The sequence below is a fragment of the Kogia breviceps genome, chromosome 12 (genome assembly GCF_026419965.1).
Source record: "Kogia breviceps isolate mKogBre1 chromosome 12, mKogBre1 haplotype 1, whole genome shotgun sequence".
NCBI lineage: Eukaryota > Metazoa > Chordata > Mammalia > Artiodactyla > Physeteridae > Kogia > Kogia breviceps.
Genome location: NC_081321.1, coordinates 64859014 through 64878896, shown reverse-complemented (window position 1 = coordinate 64878896; position 19883 = coordinate 64859014). Strand labels below are relative to the sequence as shown.

General features: G+C 33.9%; 1 protein-coding gene across 4 annotated transcripts in view; it reads right to left on the bottom strand.

Moving 5' to 3' along the window:
- The window catches only part of SYT1 (synaptotagmin 1), a 542196-nt gene that overhangs the window by 412304 nt on the left and 110009 nt on the right, over window positions 1-19883 (bottom strand). For all 4 annotated transcript variants that reach the window (XM_067009790.1, XM_067009789.1, XM_059081652.2 and 1 more), the window contains one exon: window positions 11594-11706. The gene's annotated coding sequence lies outside the window, so the exon portion shown is untranslated. The remainder of the gene's footprint in view (window positions 1-11593; window positions 11707-19883) is intronic.

The following is a 19883-nucleotide window of genomic DNA, read 5'->3' as shown; positions in this document are numbered from 1 at the left end:
CTTCATAGAATTGTTAATTAATACATTTAAATGTTACTTTCTGAACGATAAATAACAGGCAGAGGCAATTTTTAGCCACTGCAATGTGTTAGCTGAAACTTTGCAAAAATTGTTGTAACAATGTAATTAACTATTTGTTTCATTTTTTTAAAAAAGAAAAACTATAAACTTAAAAAAATTTTGTTAAAACAATAGATTTATTTGAACTGTCGTATGTTCTAAAGTATCAAAGATCTACAAACTAAGTGGTGTATTAGAGATACACAAAAAGAAACTGGAATAAATGATAGCAATATAAATTCAACTTTATGGTAAACACAAAGATTATTTTTTGTAAGGTCAGATGTATGCATATAAATCATCTTCCCTATTCACCAGAGACATTTCTTTCAGTATAAAAACACAAACTGGGCTTCCCTGGTGGCGCAGTGGTTACGAATCCGCCTGCCAATTCAGGGCGCTCGGACTCGAGCCCTGGTCTGGGAAGATCCCACATGCCGCGGAGCAACTAAGCCCGTGCACCACAACTACTGAGCCTGCGCTCTAGAGCCCGCATGCCACAACTACTGAAGCCCGCGCGCCTAGAGCCCAAGCTCCACAACAAGAGAGGCCACCGCAATCAGAAGCCGGCGCACCGCGATGAAGAGTAGCCCTCACTCGCCGCAACTAGAGAAAGCCACGCTCGCTCAGCAACAATGACCCAATGCAGCCAAAAATAAATAATAAATAAATACATTATTTATTTAAAAATAAATTATTATTTTAATATAGTTTAAATTTACTTTTTAAATTATTATTTTAAAAATAATAAAATAAAAACACAAACTGTTAGATTTTTGGTCTGAAACTTCTTGCCTGTATAGAAGAAAGTGGTGGGAAAACACTACCCTGCCCATTCACAACATAATGCAATCAGAGAAGATTAAATAAGTATAAGACAGTAGTCCATGTGAAAAGCAGGCAAGAGTCCATACAATTTTTAAAGTTTTATGTAATTTTTCCTCCCTTTGTGTTCTTTTAAATTTTCTCCTTCCCCCAAAGGTGATTTTATAAAGAAAAGAACGAGGGTGTCGGTCAGTAAAAATAGATTAATGTAAATTTTCCTAACCACAGAGAATTTCTATTGGATGAACACTTTTTGAAATTATTTCCTTTGTTGATTTCAGTAGATTCTGTAAGACATTTTGCATCCAAAATAAACTTGAAGCATAACGACCATAAATCAGTTTATAAGCCTTATTCAAGGGTCTAAATTATAAAACTAAATTATAAAACAATTTCCTTACATTTATACTCAGAAGTAAAACAGCAGTACATAAAAACCTCCAATATTTTTAGAATTAAAGGTTCTAAAACAACATAAAGAATTTATTGTCTGTCCTCCACCTGGAATGTTCCCATTTTATGTAGGGGGTTTGTGAGGAATGGTGAGTATAAGTCTACCTCTGTAGGAGCACTTCCTTGAATACCATCACAGAATGATCATTTCTCCTTCCATACAACATCAAAACAATCACGAAACCCAAATGATTAATCTGGTCATTCTCTGGACTTGGCTGCCATCTTGACAGGAGTTATTTTGGAAACGGATTTTTTTTGTGGGGTGGGGAGATTATGTTTTTGGACTCTCCTGTTGCTCATTCAATGTAATAACAAAGTCATAAAATAACTTATCACCTAGAAAATTGTAATGTTGCGTGCGCTTCTACTTCAGGAAAACTTCCGGTTGATTACCCTAAGCCTTCCAAATACAGTGTCAAAACTTATCTATCAATATAAATGTACGAGAATTGGGAATTGTTATAAACATGTATTTCTTTACTGTCAGGCAGAACTGTATAAAATTTTTCACATAAGACAAATTTCTGTCTTTTCAATAAATTCAAGAACAGAATTTCAGCATTCTCTTCTGTAGAACATCACATCAACTCATCTGCTATTCTTTCCAACAATTTAAACATATTTCTCCCTTTTGGGCCTCAGTGTCTGACATTTCTTGTGATGGCCTATATTTACTTTAAATCCACATCTGATGCTTCGCTTTTTCTCATTTTAACATCTTGAAATTTCGTTAGTCTTTTCTGACAAGGTGATGTCTCAAACCTTAAATAATTTTGGTTTTGTTGCTGTTTCTAAATTTCTTTTAATTCTTTTATTTTTAAATATATTTTATTGAAGTATAGTTGATTTACAATGTGTTAGTTTCTGCTATACAGCAAAGTGATTCAGTTATGCATATATATTATTTTTCATATTCTTTTCCATTATGGTTTATTACAGGATAATGAATATAGTTCCCTCTGTTAAATCTTTTTTTAAAAATTTTTATTAGATCAGAGTTGATTTATACTGTTGTGTAGTTTCAGGTGTACAGCAAAATGAATCAGTTATACATATAGATATATCCATTCTTTTTAGATTCTTTTCCCATATGCGCCATTACAGAGTATTGAGTAGAGTTCCCTGTGCTATACAGTAGGTCCTATTAGTTATCTGTTTTATATAGAGTAGTGTGTATGTCAGTCCTTGTATTAGTTCTTGATGTTGTGTTTCAATATGGATCTAAATTAGAACTAGGCTCTCTAATACAGTGATCTGTCCAGCATTATTCTTATATTTCTATTTGAATATCTTCGAATAATGCTGGTTTTTAATAGTAGCATATTGCCAGCTCTTCAGCTGTTTTAAACCAAAAACTCCATCTAATTTTCTACATATCTGATAGCAAATTTTAATTCGCCTTTGTAGTATGTTCCTTTCATGAATGTTTTAATACTTTCCTATTAAATTCATACTTTATGTTTCCTAATTTCTGATCATCATAATAAATAAACACATTAGCTTCAAGAATTAAATAGAATGAGAATGTTTATATGTCATTGTATGGCTAGGATGCTCTGAATTTTTAATTATCTTAGTAAATTCTGCCCAGGGCATAAGAAAACATCACAGGCACAAGAAGGGGTATAATTGATTTGTGAATGTTCTATCTAATTTAAGGGGTACATAAGTTACTAATGCAAATTTCTTTGTCTTAGTATTTGGTCTGTATCTAGTTCTTAAGGCTTTGCCCTGGGTAAAAACACACTCTTGCTAAACCATTCAGTCATTAGGTCTGTTCCTATGCTAGAGTTCCCTAGTGCCCTTCCATCTTCTTCACTGAGTCACTTTATTACATGAAGAAGTTGTTAATGATCATAAGCTGTCTAGCAAGACAGCTTACTCCAATTACCCCTACCGTCTTTTTTCTCTGTCTCTAGCTCAGCTATCCTATATTTACTATGTGTGCTTGGCACAAAGATGGTTTATAGGTTTAACTATTGATTATTTATATATCTCTCACACTATTACAAAATAGTTGAGCAAGATAAGCATTTACATGTGTACACATTTAAGTGTCTGGATGTGCACTTTGAAATGCAATAGTTTACATTTAATGATGGGTCAAGAATGATAACAATGATTTTAGGAGAACATAAAGATTTTACATTTGAAGTTCCTGTTCAGAAGAATGGCAATGTTACAGACTAGCTAACTGAAGAAGTAAATGATCAGGACAGTGAAGTTTCTGTATTTTAGGCCACTTAACTATCTATCAAAAAGGCACCTCTCTGATGCTATTAAAATTTCAACCTTTTGACATATAAAGATATGTCAGCAATGAACTTGGTCTGTAACAATACGCCATTGATGATGTCTTTTAAAAAAATTATTATTTATTTATTATTTATTTTTGTCTGTGTTGGGTCTTTGTTGCTGTGCGCAGGCTTTCTCTGGTTTCTGTGAGCAGGGGCTACTCTTTGTTGTGGTGTGCGGGCTTCTCATTGCAGTGGCTTCTCTTGTTGTGGAGCACGGGCTCTAGGTATACGGACTTCAGCAGCTGTGGCACACAGACTCAGTAGTTGTGGCTTGCGGGATCTAGAGTGCAGGCTCAGTAGTTGTGGCACATGGGCTTAGTTGCTCCGCAGCATGTGGGATCTTCCTGGAACAGGGCTCGAACCTGTGTCTCCTGCGTTGGCAGGCAGATTCTCAACCACTACACCACCAGAGAAGCCTGGTGATGTCTTTAGTTTAGTGAATCCTAGAATAAACAAGTTTTCAAGGCTGAAAACCAGGGGTTCACCAAAACGCAGATAATATATATTTTGTTACTCAAAACTATTTATGAGTGGTGAACTTCTTTAATCATTTTCTGAAAAAGTACATTGATTTTGCTGTCATTATTGAAAAAATAGTTTATATAAATATGGAATATAAATATGGAATTTGCTAGTTATTTCCCTTCAACACATGAAATTATTTTTTGCACTTTCATCTTGTCTATTGTAGTTGATGAGATATCTATTATTTTTTCCTTGCTCCTCTATATGTTGTTTGTTCTAATTGATTTTTAAGATCTTTGCATTATCTTTGGAGTTCTGTGGTTTGTTAAAATGTCTATGTTTGAATTTGTTTTTCTTTATCTGGTTTGTGGCTGGGAATGATTTTCTATATGGTATTAATGGCTTTCTTCAAATATGGAAAATTCTCAGCTATTATCTTGTAACTAACTATCTAGAATTCCTAATAGATGTTGGTGTGCTTTCTCATTTTATTCCTCTATGTCTCTTAAGTTTTCCATCTCTTAACATTCTGTGCTCATTCTAGAAAATTTCTTCAGATGTAATTCACAGTCCATTAATATCGTCTTAGGTCATTTCTCTTTTCATCCTAAAAGTTTTCATTAAATTTTTTAATTTGAAAACTATATTTTTCTTTTCTATGAGTATTTGGTTCTTTTTCAGATCTGCTAATTTGTTTTCATAGTGTCTTACTGTTGGTTTCTATTTCTTCCTTCTTTACTTTTATAATTTTTTAAATTATTAGTTTATGCTTTTTTTCATATTGTTAAGCTATTTCAAAACTTTAGGATTTGAATGCGCTTGCTTATGGTGCCTCATTATGCTTTGTTATGTTGGATAATTCTCATGTGTGGTTTTATCATTATTCATTTAATTGTAAACTCAGTTTAGTTTTTTATTTTTTCTTAAAGAGTCCTGTGCGCCCTGGTTCCAACATGTTTCCATACAGAATTGTAGGTTCCTTTTAGTTTATATAAATTACATTTGGAGGATTCATGCATTGTGAATGATATCATTCAAGCCCCATACTGACATATGCCAAAGCCTGGTGTTTTGACTTGTCACAGTAGAACTATTTTTTTTCCTTGTATTTCATCTAGATTCCTAGGCAGATAAGCTCTAGTCACTTCCCTGGATCAGTGGGTGCAATTTTCTTGCTGCTTCATCAAGAAAGAAGCAGCTCTTCGCTGATCCTGAATTTATGTGAGAATTTCAGTTCCAGATCTCGAACCTGCTTAGACCCAAGTCCTGTAGTCATTAGAGACTTGATAAGGGACCGACCTCTCCCTACTCAGTCATGACATCAGCTCTTCATTTTTCTACTCTGCCTTCGAGCTCTCTTTCTTTTCTGACCCTTGAGGATTTTCAGGGTTTTATTGTGTTGTTGATCTACACATTTAGAAATATTTATAGTGATAATACTATAGATATGTATGTATGAACAAGAGGTGGTAAGTGCCTCATCTCAGATATGAAACGAATTAGTAATCAGTGATTAACCTAGATGCATACAGTGAAATGAGATGATGCTTCACATAGTTCTGTGTGAATTTCACAATGTTAGGAAAAGGATAGCTTTCCGGAGTTCATTACTATCGCACCTGAAACAATTTTATGTCCTTCAACATATCCCCCTGTGACCTCACATTCTTACTGGGTTTTGAAAATATCCTTTCATCTATTTTATACATTTCCTTCTGGTTCATTTTTTCTAGAAGATTCCATCAAGTTCTCTTAGATGTTCCTGTGAACTGTATTATTCTCCTGGGTATATATGTTTAAGATATGTTTAGCTGCACATTACCTAGGGGGTTTAATGTATGGCAAAGTGAAGATTCTTTAAATGCCTTAAAACTGGCAAAAATATTTTCAAATAAAAAAGATAATCAACCCTAAATAAACTAATGAGAGCAACACAACTTTTGCTTTTATTAAATAACAATAAAAAGTATTAACTTCTCCATAAAATATTTTTAAACTGAAATAAGTATCAGCATAAGCAAATATAAAAATCATTTTTATTATTAAATTAGAGTGGTTCTACTCTCATTAAAGGTTGCATTTTAATGTTATTAGTTTATTTTTAAGTGATAATAAGTGTAAATAAAATTGTTAAGAATTAATGTCCAATTTCTATAACTTTTTCAGGCTATTGGTTTATCTCTTCTAATTATGAAGAATTAATGTCCAATTTCTTTAACTTTTTCAGGGTATTTGTTTATCTCTTCTTAAATAGTGTATACACTCTCAGAAATTGCTATATATTCTTTTCTTATCATCTATTTCCTGAATTATATCCAATATCTTCAAGTAGGTAATTTTCCTTCCTATTACCACAATGAATTCTCGAAAGTCTATTCTTTTATATTGACTAGATACACACAATCCTTATTGAATTTAAAAGTGGCTAGTCCAATTTCATCCATAGTGAAGTTACTTTGCCAGACAGAACAACAGAGTAAAAGATTTATTCTGATGTGTCCCAGAACAGGACACTTAGTCACTGGGAAATGTAATTAAGAAAAGTTTCAGGATCAGAAATGATGCCTTTGGTGGCCTGGGTTGTGGGGTATTAGGTTCCATAATGGCCACAGTGTAGCCATCGTGGCATTACTTAGGCCTAGCTTTATGGATTAGATTTCTCAGGCAATATAGCTTTATCTAATATGCAAATTTATACATTTCATTTAAAGAGGTATAAAGACTAAAAAGACTTAAAGTAAGTGGATCAGATTGATTTAGTGCATAACTGACAACAGTAAGAATCAGTGAGATTAAAAAGAGTAGGATCATTGACTGGAAACAACTTGGAGGAAAAAAATGCAGAGAAGAATATGATTAGAGTTACTGGATGACCACTATTTAAGTGGGTCTGAATATTTATGTGTTTGTTTCTTGTTAATAGTCTGCCTCTCCACTAACATGAAATCTCCACAGAACAGGGGCCTGGACGACTGACTGGCATAGGAAGTGTGAACCCAGGCTCTGCGATGAACAAGGTTTGTTGGGCTAAGGGAAAGTAGAGGACGAAGATAGACTGATTGAAAACCTAAGTGTAGGAAACATCAAACAAGCTTATATGTGAAGATAACTGGTGATACAGTACTGGTCAAGCAATTCTGAAGTATCACTTCAAAGGGATGAGGGAAGAAAAGCAATTGGGAAATTCAAACAAGGCTGAGTGGCAATACCATTGTTGTCTCATTAAGCCCAGGTTTTCCTAGTAGTTTTTGAAAGCTGTGAAGTAGAAGTTGAGATAACTCAACCCAGGCATTGACCATTCCTGTCCTAAGACTCATTTGAATGTTGCCAATACTCCGTCTTACCCTTTACTCTCATTTCTTGAGAATGGAATGGAAAAGAAGGGTGCTTTATATTTAAAAATCTGTTTAAAACTTTCTTCAATGGAAAATGAACCATTTTTTTTTCCTAGTGGAATTTCCAGAGTGAAGAGGGATTTTAGGAGCCTACACGATAACTTCTGTTGTGACTCGATCTCAACAGTAATAGAGATTCTGGAAACTTTAATTTTAGACATTTTATTTCACTAAAAATTAGAACTGATGAAGTATTACAGGCCCTTTTTCTAGGAAAGGTATCTAACTTCTTGTTTCTTACACTGCAGATTAGCCTAGTAATGAGGCTTGACCAAAACAAGAGATGCTAGCCATTACAGGTCTTTATTTTGAAATTAGCAATTTTTCTTTGAATGAAGAATTTTAGTTTGTTTGCTTTCCCATCTCTACCATTTGTTCCTTAGGTTAAATGAAGGTAAAGGGGACTCAGAGCTGCTATGACTTCCTTGACATCCAAAGAACAGAGGAAGAATAAGACAGATATGCCCTTACTTGGGCCTCATTCCCTGGGTTATTCAGACTCCTGTCCTCCATGCCAGGTACAGGTGCTTCCTGTTTTTTCAAACCATCCAAATTTAATGAATAGAAAAGAAAGAGAAATAGTAAAACAGAAAATACTAAAATTCAAATGGAACAAAATATTTTTTTTTGGTCTAATGTCTGGGCTAAAAGTAGCAAATTTAGCAAAGTGCCTAAAACACAGTAGATATTCAAGAAATATTTGACAAATTAAAGAAACACCTGTAGGGGTAAATGCAGCAAATAGGTAAAGTTGATCCAACTGAACATGATGCTGAACTTTTTGAAAGACACAGAGGATAGAATTCCTTAGAAAGTGGGGTACAATAAAACCTCGCGTGGAGGCTTGAGTCATTCAGAGAAAAAGCTGTTGGTAGAAGGCTATGAGATGACCAGTTCTATCTTTCCATCATTCCTTGGTGTCCATTGAACTAGCATTCATGCTTGCTGTCTCTGCTTAAACTCTTCCTCTATTCATCTGCTTTCTAAATGGATGTGTACCTACAATATGTATCTATTCATTTAAAAATAACTGAACGCACCTGTTTCCTTGAGCTATCAACATGAACATTAATGAGCATCCTGTCTATTTAATAGTTAGTTTAATACTGCTTGGCAACCTGTATTTGAGACCACTTGCCCCTCAAGCTCTGTCTCTGGCTGCATCTCTTCTCTCCATCTACTTTTCCTCTGTTCAGGAGAATACTGCTCATGTTATAACCAGTTTCTCTGTGTTTTACGAAAACATCCTACCCTCTCTTTCAGTTTCTCATTTACTTTATAACCAAACTTGTTTTTCTTTAGTGTCGATATTCAAAGCAAATAAGAATTTTAAAAAGTATTTTGTTCAATTGGTTTACTTTTTAGAATCACATAGTATTTATTGTTTTCTATTTTCCACTTTAGAGCTTTTTTTTTTTTTTTTTTTTTTTACAAATCATATAATATGACTATAACTTTGTGAATTTAAAAAAATTGAATGTGAGCATCTAACATCATTTATAACATCGTTTCTGTGTGAAAACATTTTGAGTTCTAAATATTTAACTTATAAATTAAACTTTTCAAATACAATCCAATCGAAATTAGTGCCTGCCTATATTGTAAATGTGATTTTTAAAACCAGTTGAAAACCAAGAATATTTTTATTTATAAAAAGATTCGTATGAATTTGGAAGACAATTATTCCAACTATTTTAGGACACTTTTATAAAGTAAGTACACCTGAAAACCTAAAGATTTTGAGCATTTTCCCCTTTTAGACTCTTGTCTCAGTGGATTCTACAAGATAGGAAGCAAGAATTAATTTTATGGGTCAAACAGTCTCTGCAGTTTTCCTACTAAATCTAATGTTACTTTTTACTCTAATTCAGTGCCAGAGGTAATCACAATATTCTGTCTTTTCATGGTTCAGAAGAAAGTTCTTTGTCCCTTCTAACTTAAATGTATACTTTAGAGTTTGGCATATTAAGTTGGCAAACTGTCTAACATTTTTGCATTAAAAATAAAGCTATGAGGAAATTCCCTTACTAAAATTAGATAAAAGAAAAATATTCACTTATGAATAAATGGGGTACCCTTAGCCAAAAGGTTTTACTTAGTTGTACCAATAAATTATCTTTTGAAAGTTTGACACCCACAGAAGTTGTATGAGTAGAAACCATAACAGAAGTACAGGGTGGAATTCTTAAAGAAGTGATGCTTATTAGACATATCTAATATTGAAAGAATGACTTGATATTTAGAAAGCTTTTTAAAACTAAAGATTTAAATGTGAAAATAATAATTGTAGAAATTAAGAATTTAATACCCTTTACTATGAGATCATTTATTATTTGGCAACTTTGGGAAACTTTTCAATTGATAGACATTCATACCCTTAACATCTTTAACATTTAATTTTTAATTTCAAAATGTTTACAACTCGAATGAAAGGGGAAAGAAACAGTCTAAAGTCCTTTGTATACTCCTAGAAAATAAAAATATGTAGGAAAAAAGTCAAAATCCTAATTTATTTTCAATATTTTTATATTAATTATACATCTATAGCTTTAAAATGTTTTCCTCTTGGCTATTTCCTTGCTGTCATATTATAGAGTAGTGGTTTTTAAACTTTGGAGTGCATTGGGATGATCTGATATACATATTTAAAATGCTGGTTCTAAAGCCCATTCGCAAAGATTCTGATTAAGTATGTCTGGCATGGAACCCAGGAATAGATATTTTCTTAGGTTGGCTTCAGGTTACATTCTGAGATGTTTCTCAAAATATTTGCAGAGTAGAAGATGAAATTGTTTCTAAAATGCAAAGTAGAAGAGTATAAAATGGGACTATTTTAAGAACTGTATGGTAAGAACCACACTGTCAGATCATCAGCTGTGCGTTTCATTATAAAATGATTGACATAACCATTATATATTAGCAGTGACGATTATTGACTAAGAAAGAAACTTTTGATTCAGAACCACTTCATTTGTTTTAATAATCTATGTAGGGAAATTATAAAAATTAGCAAAAATCATGTTTCAGCAATAACAACTGTGATCCTGTAAAATCATACTGCATCAGAGATAAGAGAAACATCCAGCATTCAAATGGTTCATTTCCCAAAGGTGAAGAACTGTGTTATAACACAAGCCTACTGGACAGATTTATTTAATAAGATGGTGAATTTATAGGAGTGTATAGTTGGTTTATTTCTGTATGGTTTTAGTATCGGAGACCTATTGTAGCCAACTTCCTCAGGAAGAAACTAAGATGCAAATAGCAGAATAAAGTTCAAGACACGGCCTCATACTATAACATTATTTCTCCTGTATACAATGAGGATCATGTGAAAGACGATTCTTTAGAAATCCAAAACTTCAGTAACATGAGACTCCCAATAATGATTAGTGAGATAATTTAATCACCTCCAATTTACTTCAGAGAATTGTGGTTATGCCGAGTGAAAGGGTGTTAGAATGACAGACCAAAGAAGCAATTTGATTGGCTAATGAAGAGTCTAAGAATGATAATTGAATTTGATGGAATTCATTAGTTGGGACATTCAAGCAGATACTCTACAATCCCAATTAAGTACTCTAACATATGTAATAGTCACAATGTGATATATGTACTTCATTGTGGAATTAGGCATATAGGAAAGAGTAAGGCATAGTATGGCACAAAGAAACATCAGCCTGAGACAAATCTGCCTCCACTCCCACCCCTTACCCAATATTGTTGCTAAAATATCATCTGTACAGGAGGGCACAAAAGCACAGAGGCAGATGCTATGGCATATTCTTTTAGAATGCAAGGCTGCTCAAGATCATCTACAGATGATGAACCATGACAACTTTGGATTTGATGAAGTACAAAACGAGAGTGGGAGAAAGCAAAAATGTTATATAAGTGGCCAGTGCCCCATCAACTAAATTAGCACGTCAAGGGCGTTAATACTAGTAATAATTTCAAAAGACATGACAAATACTAAACATTCTTTTGAAGTAAGAGATATAGTCCTCCAATTTTCAGCACAAATGCATTTTTCTTCCACATATCACAAGTTCATCAACAAAACATATCAAAGTTTCTGTTTTTTTTTCCACGTACCTTACTTAGCTGCAATGAAATTTCCAGGAATGAAGCAAACGGCAGGTGAATGGTCTCCAATTCAAAGCCAGGCGTTTGTCAAGCTCTTGCTAGTTCTTGTTTTCCTGGTTTCCCTTGAGAGAAAGAGAAGAATGGAAAAAATTCATAAAAATGCTGGCCTGCAACTCTGCACCCGTCTTTGCTACTGAGTGTGTATATAGACTTTTGCTGATGTGGCCCATTCATTATTCACATCCAGCTCTAGCTTCCTCATTTCCTGGTTGCACTATGTGCTCCAGGCTAAGAACCAAGAGGTATGAATCATGTGGACATAAAGAAAAATCTAGAAGAAGAAATGTTTCAAGAAAGCAACTTTTTTCCTATTTCTTCTGACATAGCCTGTTCTATGTGCCGCCACAGTAGGCACCCAGTGGAATTACCACCGGGGGGATTATCTCTAAGCAAATCATACTTTGTTTTGCTAATAAGACTCCTTGTTCAGGATACTGGAGTGCTGTCCTGCTCTGGCAGTGTTCCCCCACATTTTAGAATTATTGCAAAGCTAACTGAGTCTATTTTGATTTGTGAATCTCTTTGCAAGCAACAGCAGCTGCAGCCGTGCTAATAAAAAAGAAAGGCATTGTTATGTACCTAGGAAGGACATTGAAATGCTGCACATACAAAAACTTCTGAGTTGTGGAGGAGGTCTAGCAAATATTCTAATAGTTCCCCCTTCCTTCCTTGCTTCCTTTGTCCTTTTCTTCTCCCTTTCTTTTCCATTCTTTTTTCTTTTCTTTCCTCTTCCTTTTATTCTTTCTGTTTTCTTTAATATACTCTTTTATTGTATTTATTTATTCTTAGATACAGAGCAACCTATGGTACTATCTTATATTTGAGATTTTTAAATAATGATTTTAGAATATGGAATCTCAAAAACACTAAAGTAACAGAATTCATCCACGAATGCAGAAACTCACAGAGGGAGACTTAAACTTATCAGCTGCATCTTGTAGCTCCAATTAAGAATGGAGGCTTTGCAGATTCCAGCAGCTCTGATACTAATCAGACCATTCTGCTCTCTTTACAGTTGAAGTTTCAGTTTTCTGGAGGAAGCTAACATGGCAACACCCTGTAATTTGAGGATTCAAGTTTTCCTACTTCAGGATAAATGAATACACAATCCCCTGCAGCTTTCGTTATATTCTGAATAGAATTTTACAGTTCCTCTGAAATTATTAAGGAGTCCTCTTTGCCAACTAATGGACCAGAATCGTTCTGGCATAAGTCCATGTAGAAAAATCTTTTGGGGGTTTTCTGGGTTTGGGAAAACCTTCGTTGTTGGTTTAAAGAAGATGCTGCATAAGACAGTGTAATTCCCTGAGTGGTTTCTGAGCTCCATTTTGCCTGGCTGAGATAGACAAGGGAAGGTTGACGCCAGCTCAGGCTATTTCCATTATAGGTACTTATTTATAATCTGCGATTCATTCAATGAATATTAATTGAGTGTCTATTGTGGACTGTCTTTTTGTTGGCCAGGTTTTGGGGATAAAAAATGAAAAAAGATAGTTTCTTGCTTCTGAAAGAATTGGCAAGACAGGTAAGGAAATAAATTATTACTACAAATAGATAAGTGTCACAATGGAGATGTAGGATATGGTAGGCATCGATAAAGGATTCTTCCCATCCTCTCGGAGAATTCTAAGTTCTCACGTGGAATGAAGGAGAAAACATCACCAACACTGTGTGTTTATGTACATCTATGTGTGTGCCCTTCACACACATGTGAAGTAAGAGGATAAAACAATAAAGTCCTGATCTATGTCACTCTCTGGAATTATTTAATAGTTTACACAGCTGTGGCTTTTCACAATTGGATCTTCTTTTCAACAATGGTTCCAAGCATAAAATGGCTTTTCCCACCAGAAAGCATTAAAAACCTCTTTCCCATGGCTACAGGTCCCAGAAAGTATCTAATTTCTCAGAGCACAGCCCCCAGGGTCATTTTCTAAATGTTGGTGAGAATACATGAGTTAGTAACATATACCCATTTTGGAAGCCAAATAGCAAAGACTAAAAACCATCTGACATTGGGACCCTGAGCCTACAAGCAAGCAGTAGACTTCCAGCAGAGTCTGGGGCAGGAACAGTATGTAACACAGATGTAAAAACAAAAGATTCGGGCTTCCCTGGTGGCGCAGTGGTTGAGGGTCCGCCTGCCAATGCAGGGGACACGGGTTTGTGCCCCGGTCCGGGAAGATCCCACATGCCGCGGAGCGGTTGGGCCCGTGGGCCATGGCCTCTGAGCCTGTGCGTCCGGAGCCTGTGCTCCGCAATGGGAGTGACCACAACAGTGAGAGGCCCATACCGCAAAAAAAATTAAAATACAATACAATATAAACAAAAGATTCAACTAGAATTATTTAGCTCAGTCACATGGATTAAAAGGATATTACCAGCTCCCACCAGAACCCACTTTACAATGTGTTACATAAAACCATGGGTTGTAAACCTAAGACATTTTTTATAGAAATTCATTCTTTTTCTCAGAAGTGATTTTCTAAATGCTTATTCCTGTCAGGCAGGGTGCAAGACACTGAACGCTCACTGGCAAAGGAGACAAATGGCTGCCTCTAGTGCCCACCTCACCTCGCCCCACGGAGACTGCAGGCTATTGAAAGAGAGAGATGATAAAAACATACATACAGAGCATGTGTCATTACATACTTTACATGTGATAAATTCCATAAAGGACAGGTAAAGATGCTGGGAAAGTGAGAGCAGGGGAGCTTCATCCAGAATTGGCTTCCTTGCAGAAATCACATTCAGGAATTAGCTGGATTTACGGGTAGGATGGGGTAAAGGGGTAGATTCAAAATATGACAATATATGTGTAAAGTCCTGAGCTCCGTATGCTTAAGGAACAAGGATGACAAAAAGGGTCAATGTGGTCGAAATGTAGTGAGTATGGAGAGGCATGGGGGTATCAAGGCTGGAGGCAGGCATGGGGCAGCCTCTGATGAGGGTTCTAGGTGAGGGGACCCTGGAAGCCACTGAAGCATCGACTCCCTTTAGTTACTCTTTGGATAATGGATTGGGGTGAGGATATTTATCACTATTAAAAAAAAAAAAAAAAACCTTTCTTTTACCTATTCATAGGAGTGAAATTTATCGTATTGATTTAAAAATTAATTTTCTGACTCCCTGATGTTGAATAGGTCTAGGTTTATTTGTTTTCTTAACTTTTCAGTAATGCTGTATTTTTCTTCGCAGTACTTATCATTACGCTACATATATGCTTGTCTGTTTCTTCCTGGCACCACGACCACCTCTTCAAAAATCTGTAAGAGCCCGAGGTTTTATCTGTTTGGTTCATTGATGCATATCTAGTGCCTAGAACATTATTTGGCTATTATTCTATACAGTCGAGGCTCAACAAATACATGTTGAATGTATAAATGAAAGGATAATTTAGAAAACTGTCTCCTGATGCTAGCAATCATTTACTATTATTTTTATCCCTAAGTTACTTTCTTGCCAGGTCAGCTTTTCATGCTAATGTAGCGCTTATTAGACTAATAAAATGTGCTTCTGGTGATTCGTCATTAAAAACAGTATTTGTAAATATATGAAGAGCTCATGCAACTCAATAACAAAAAAACAAACAACCCAATCAAAAAGGGGGCAGAAGACTTAAACAGATATTTCTCCCAAGAAGACATACAGATGGCCAACAGGCACATGAAAAGATACTCAACTTCGCTAAGTGTTAGAGAAATGCTACTCAAAACTACAATGAGACATCACCTCACACCGGTCAAAGTGGTCATCATTAAGAAGTCAATAAGTAATAAATGCCAGAGAGGATGTGGAGAAAGGGAACCCTCCTATGTTGTTGGTAGGAACGTAAATTGGTGCGTCTACTACGGAAGACAGTATGGAGGTTCCTTAAAAAACTAAAAACAGAGTTGCCATATGATCTAGCAATCCCACTCCAGGGCATATATCCGGAGAAAACTCTAAATTGAAAAGATATATGCACCCCAATGTTCACAGCACCACTACTTACAATAGCCAAGACATGGAAGCAACCTAAATGACCATCAACAGATGAATGGATAAAGATACTACCGTATCAACTGAGTGGAATACCACTCAATTATGAAAAAAGAATGAACTAATGGCATTTTCAGCAACATGGATGGACCCAGAGATTATCATACTAAGTGAAGTAAGGCAGGAAGAGAAAGACAAATATCATATGATATCACTTATATGTGAAATCTAAGCTATGATACAAATGAACTTATTTACAAAACAGAAACAGACTCAAACATAGAAAACAAACTTATGGTTACCAAAGGGGGTGGGGAGGGATAAATTAGGAGTTTCGGATGAGCAGATACAAAGTACTATATATAAAACAGATAAACAACAAGGTCCTACTGTATAGCACAAGGAACTATATTAAATATTTTATAATAAACCATAATGGAAAAGAATATATATATGTATAGACACACACACAAACATATAACTGAATCCTTTGCTATACACCAGAAACTAACACAACATTGTAAATCAACTATACTTCAATTTTTTAAAAAAGTATTTATAATTGTAGCTTATGGAAAAGGTATAAATAAACCAATTTGGGCAAAGTAAATGAATAAAAAATAAAAGATGAGGAACCTAACTTGAAAGCAAAATATATTTGTCCTAACATAATTCTCTTAGACTTTAGGTTCACTCATTTTAGGGTAAGAGTTGATCATTTTTCAGTAAATTCTCTTGATATTTTCACAAAACTCTAAATCCTTTTAGTTATTACCAGTTTAGAAATGGATACAGATAAAGGGCTCTCTGGTACCATTTATTTGACAGGGGAACTTAGAGGAATTAAACAAATATATGTACTTCAAATTTTGTAATATTAAAAGATTATATTTTTATGATATAGATGAATTCATAAAAGCTCATAGACAAAATAAAATATCTAATAAGTTAGAAATTTTAATAGACTGCTTCCACAGAGTGAGATGTTTAATTTATCAATTATTTTCTTCCATTGAACACATGTACTATAAATTTTACTGGGTTAGATACAAATTGTTGTAACACACCAAACAGCTTAAATAATCTAGAGGAAGGTTCTTAAGCTAAAGTTTTCCCAAGAAAAACTGCCCAGCTTATTTGCTTATGGTGCCCTTAATTTTTACTTACGTAAATTCACTTTTTTATAGTGTAATTTTAAAACGTTAATTTGAGTACTGCTTTAATATGAAAAATTTAATGTTGCAGTAGTCAGTGTAAGTTAAATGGTTCAGTGAACCTTGGTAAAGAAAATATACATGATTAGTTTATGATGTATTACTAACAGGGGTCAAGTTTTTGACTTTATGTATAAGCAAATCACAGACAATATACCAGCCAAATTACCTGAGACATGAAAATGTAAAGAATAATTACATTTGAATATCCTTATGCCTAGATGCCCTGTAAGATAATTGCGTAAGAAGAATCTTGTTTGCAATGTGCAAAGGCAAAAAGTGGGGGAGAAAGAGGTAGGCTCTTGCACCATTCAAAAATTTTTTCCCTGTTAAAACATAATTTAAGACAAAATGTTTGCAAATTGTATTAGAAACATAGAATGTGGAAGGACTTCAGCTAGAATTAAAATTTATTTGAATTTTTTTTAAGCAAAAAAAATGCCAGGGAGAAATCTTTTACAAATTATATTAGTCAATGTGGGATAAAAGCTACAAAGAATTTTATATCATTATTCTTTGTAAATTTAACAGAGAAGGAGTTTGAAAGCATTGGCTCTCTTGTCTGATTTAATCCACCAAACAGTGCATCTGCTTTCATCTTTTTCTCTTTTATTTCTAAAATTTCAACATAGAACACACTGTGAATTTTAACAACCGGTTTTTGTTCAACTGATTGCCTTCAGTTTCTCTATTCCTTTATTATCGAGGACAAATGAATATATTCCTTTTTTCTTTTGTGAATGTATTTTCAGGTTTGATTTTAAATTATTCAAGATACGTTTGGACTTCTTTAAGATAAATTTAGTTAGGAAAGGAATCTAGTCTAGAGATTTGCTAAAACTGGCCATGATGCACATGATCTATTTTTTTATGCCATCATCTATTGACCACTGTTAGTGGTATGCTAATTACTAGATAACAAACTAGCAACACTAGCAATACTTGACCACTGTGGGAATTTAGGTGAACTCTGATCTGAAGTGCAGGTAAAAGTCACTGGGAGAACAGATTTAGGAAAAACACACGAGCATGGAAGGCATGTATATATAATACATTCTATATTATATATATTATGTATGTATAATATATATTAATTATATTTTATATAGTGCATTATATATGTATCTTCCATGCTTGTGTGCTTTTCCTAGTTATTATATATATATATATATAAAATGCATTATATAAGACTAAAGACAAGTAATTAATTTTGTGCCACTATCTGAGTCAGTCACAGTCTCAATTTATTACAATCATTGTAAGTATATTACAATCATTCTTGGATTGAATAAGCCAAGAGATTAACATTTTATTCTGCACAGCAATCTGCACAGCTCAAGTTCTAGCAGACTTTCTTCCATGTATGAGTGGAGCAGGGAAAGAATAAGCAATAATTCGTAGGTGAGGTTAGAAATCTAGAGACACAAAATGCTAGAATCAGCAGAACACTGACATGTTCTTAGATCTTTAGCTGCTTGTTTCAAAGCTACTCTTTCAGTTTGGGGTTGGTAGATGCAAACTATTACATTTAGAATGGATAAGCAAGGTCCTAATGTATAGCACAGGGAACTATTGATATAATCAATATTCTCTGGTAAACCATAATGGAAAATATAAAAAAAGACTGTATATAGGTGTATAACTGAGTCACTTTGCTGTACAGAAGTTGGCACAAAATTGTAAATCAACTATACTTCAATAAAAAAATAAATACAATAAAAAAGATACCCTTTCAATAAATTTTTCAAAGAAGCAAATTAACATTTGTGCTATTTAATAAATTGAAGCTTTTAAATAGTTTGGAATAATATTTGTATTGTTATACTTATTTATAACTATCACCATTTTACTATAAATCAAATTTAAGGAAAAAATAAATAAAAGTAAAATACAAAAATAAATGCTGTATGAAAAAAAGGTGTTTTTTTTGAGTGATATTTCCAGTAAAGGACTGAATTGAGCTTTCACAGACTGTTATTTTTTTGGTTGTCACTGTGTTCTGACTTTAGAACTTCCTAGTTATAATCCTCAATTCTTTCATCTAAAAAAACAAATATAATAATAATAATTATCCAATAGTGCTATTGTGAGGATTGGATAAATTAATTCACTTGAAATGTTAGCATATAATAAGCTCTGTTGGGTTGGCTAGTGTTAATGTTACCATTACTGACATCATTATTCTTTTTAATATCAAGTTAACACAACTTCAAATTTAAAAACACTTCAGCAAAGGTTCCCATTCTTGAACGCTGAAGGCACATATAATTATGGTATATTGGAAGGTACATCACTGTATTGTTATTCTACTTTTTACGCACATGTCATATTTCCTTATCTGGCCTCTAAGTCTCTTCAGGGCAAAAACTGTCTTACTAATTCACCTTTCCCTTTCTCTTGTCCTCTATCTCTTCTTTCTTCTCTCCTTTACATTAACATATTTATAGAGCACCTACCTCATGCTAGACACTTTTGTAGGTCTGAAGTTACAGAGGCAAACAAGACAGATCAGATCCCTGCTTTCATGTTGCTTAAGTTCTTGCAAAATTCAATTAAAACTCTGTTACTACTGTATTTACTAAATTCTACACCAGTGCCAATGTGAGAGTGCCAAATACAAAAATAAAGACATGAACAAATATATACATAGTAAATATTTTAGAAAATGTATTTAAAATGTAAGAAATTATAAAAGATGTAAACTTTCATAAAAAGACAACAAAAATCATGAAAAATTAACTGTAATAATGAAGGCAGAGTATACAGACCTTGTTTGAATACTTCTGTATTATTATCAAGTTCAAGCTTTTTTCATGTAAATAAGTACTAAATGAACCAGGTCACAATAAAATTTTTTATAATTTACAAAAGACACTTTCAACTTTGATGAGAAAAGAGCCTATTAATAAACAAATAAATGAAGTAAATTGTAAAAACCTTTATGGTATACTTTATGGTATAACAGTTTATTTTGCACAAAATATTTATCCCACATTTTTAACATCACATTGTCAGTGTCATAAGAACACAGATATGAGAAAACC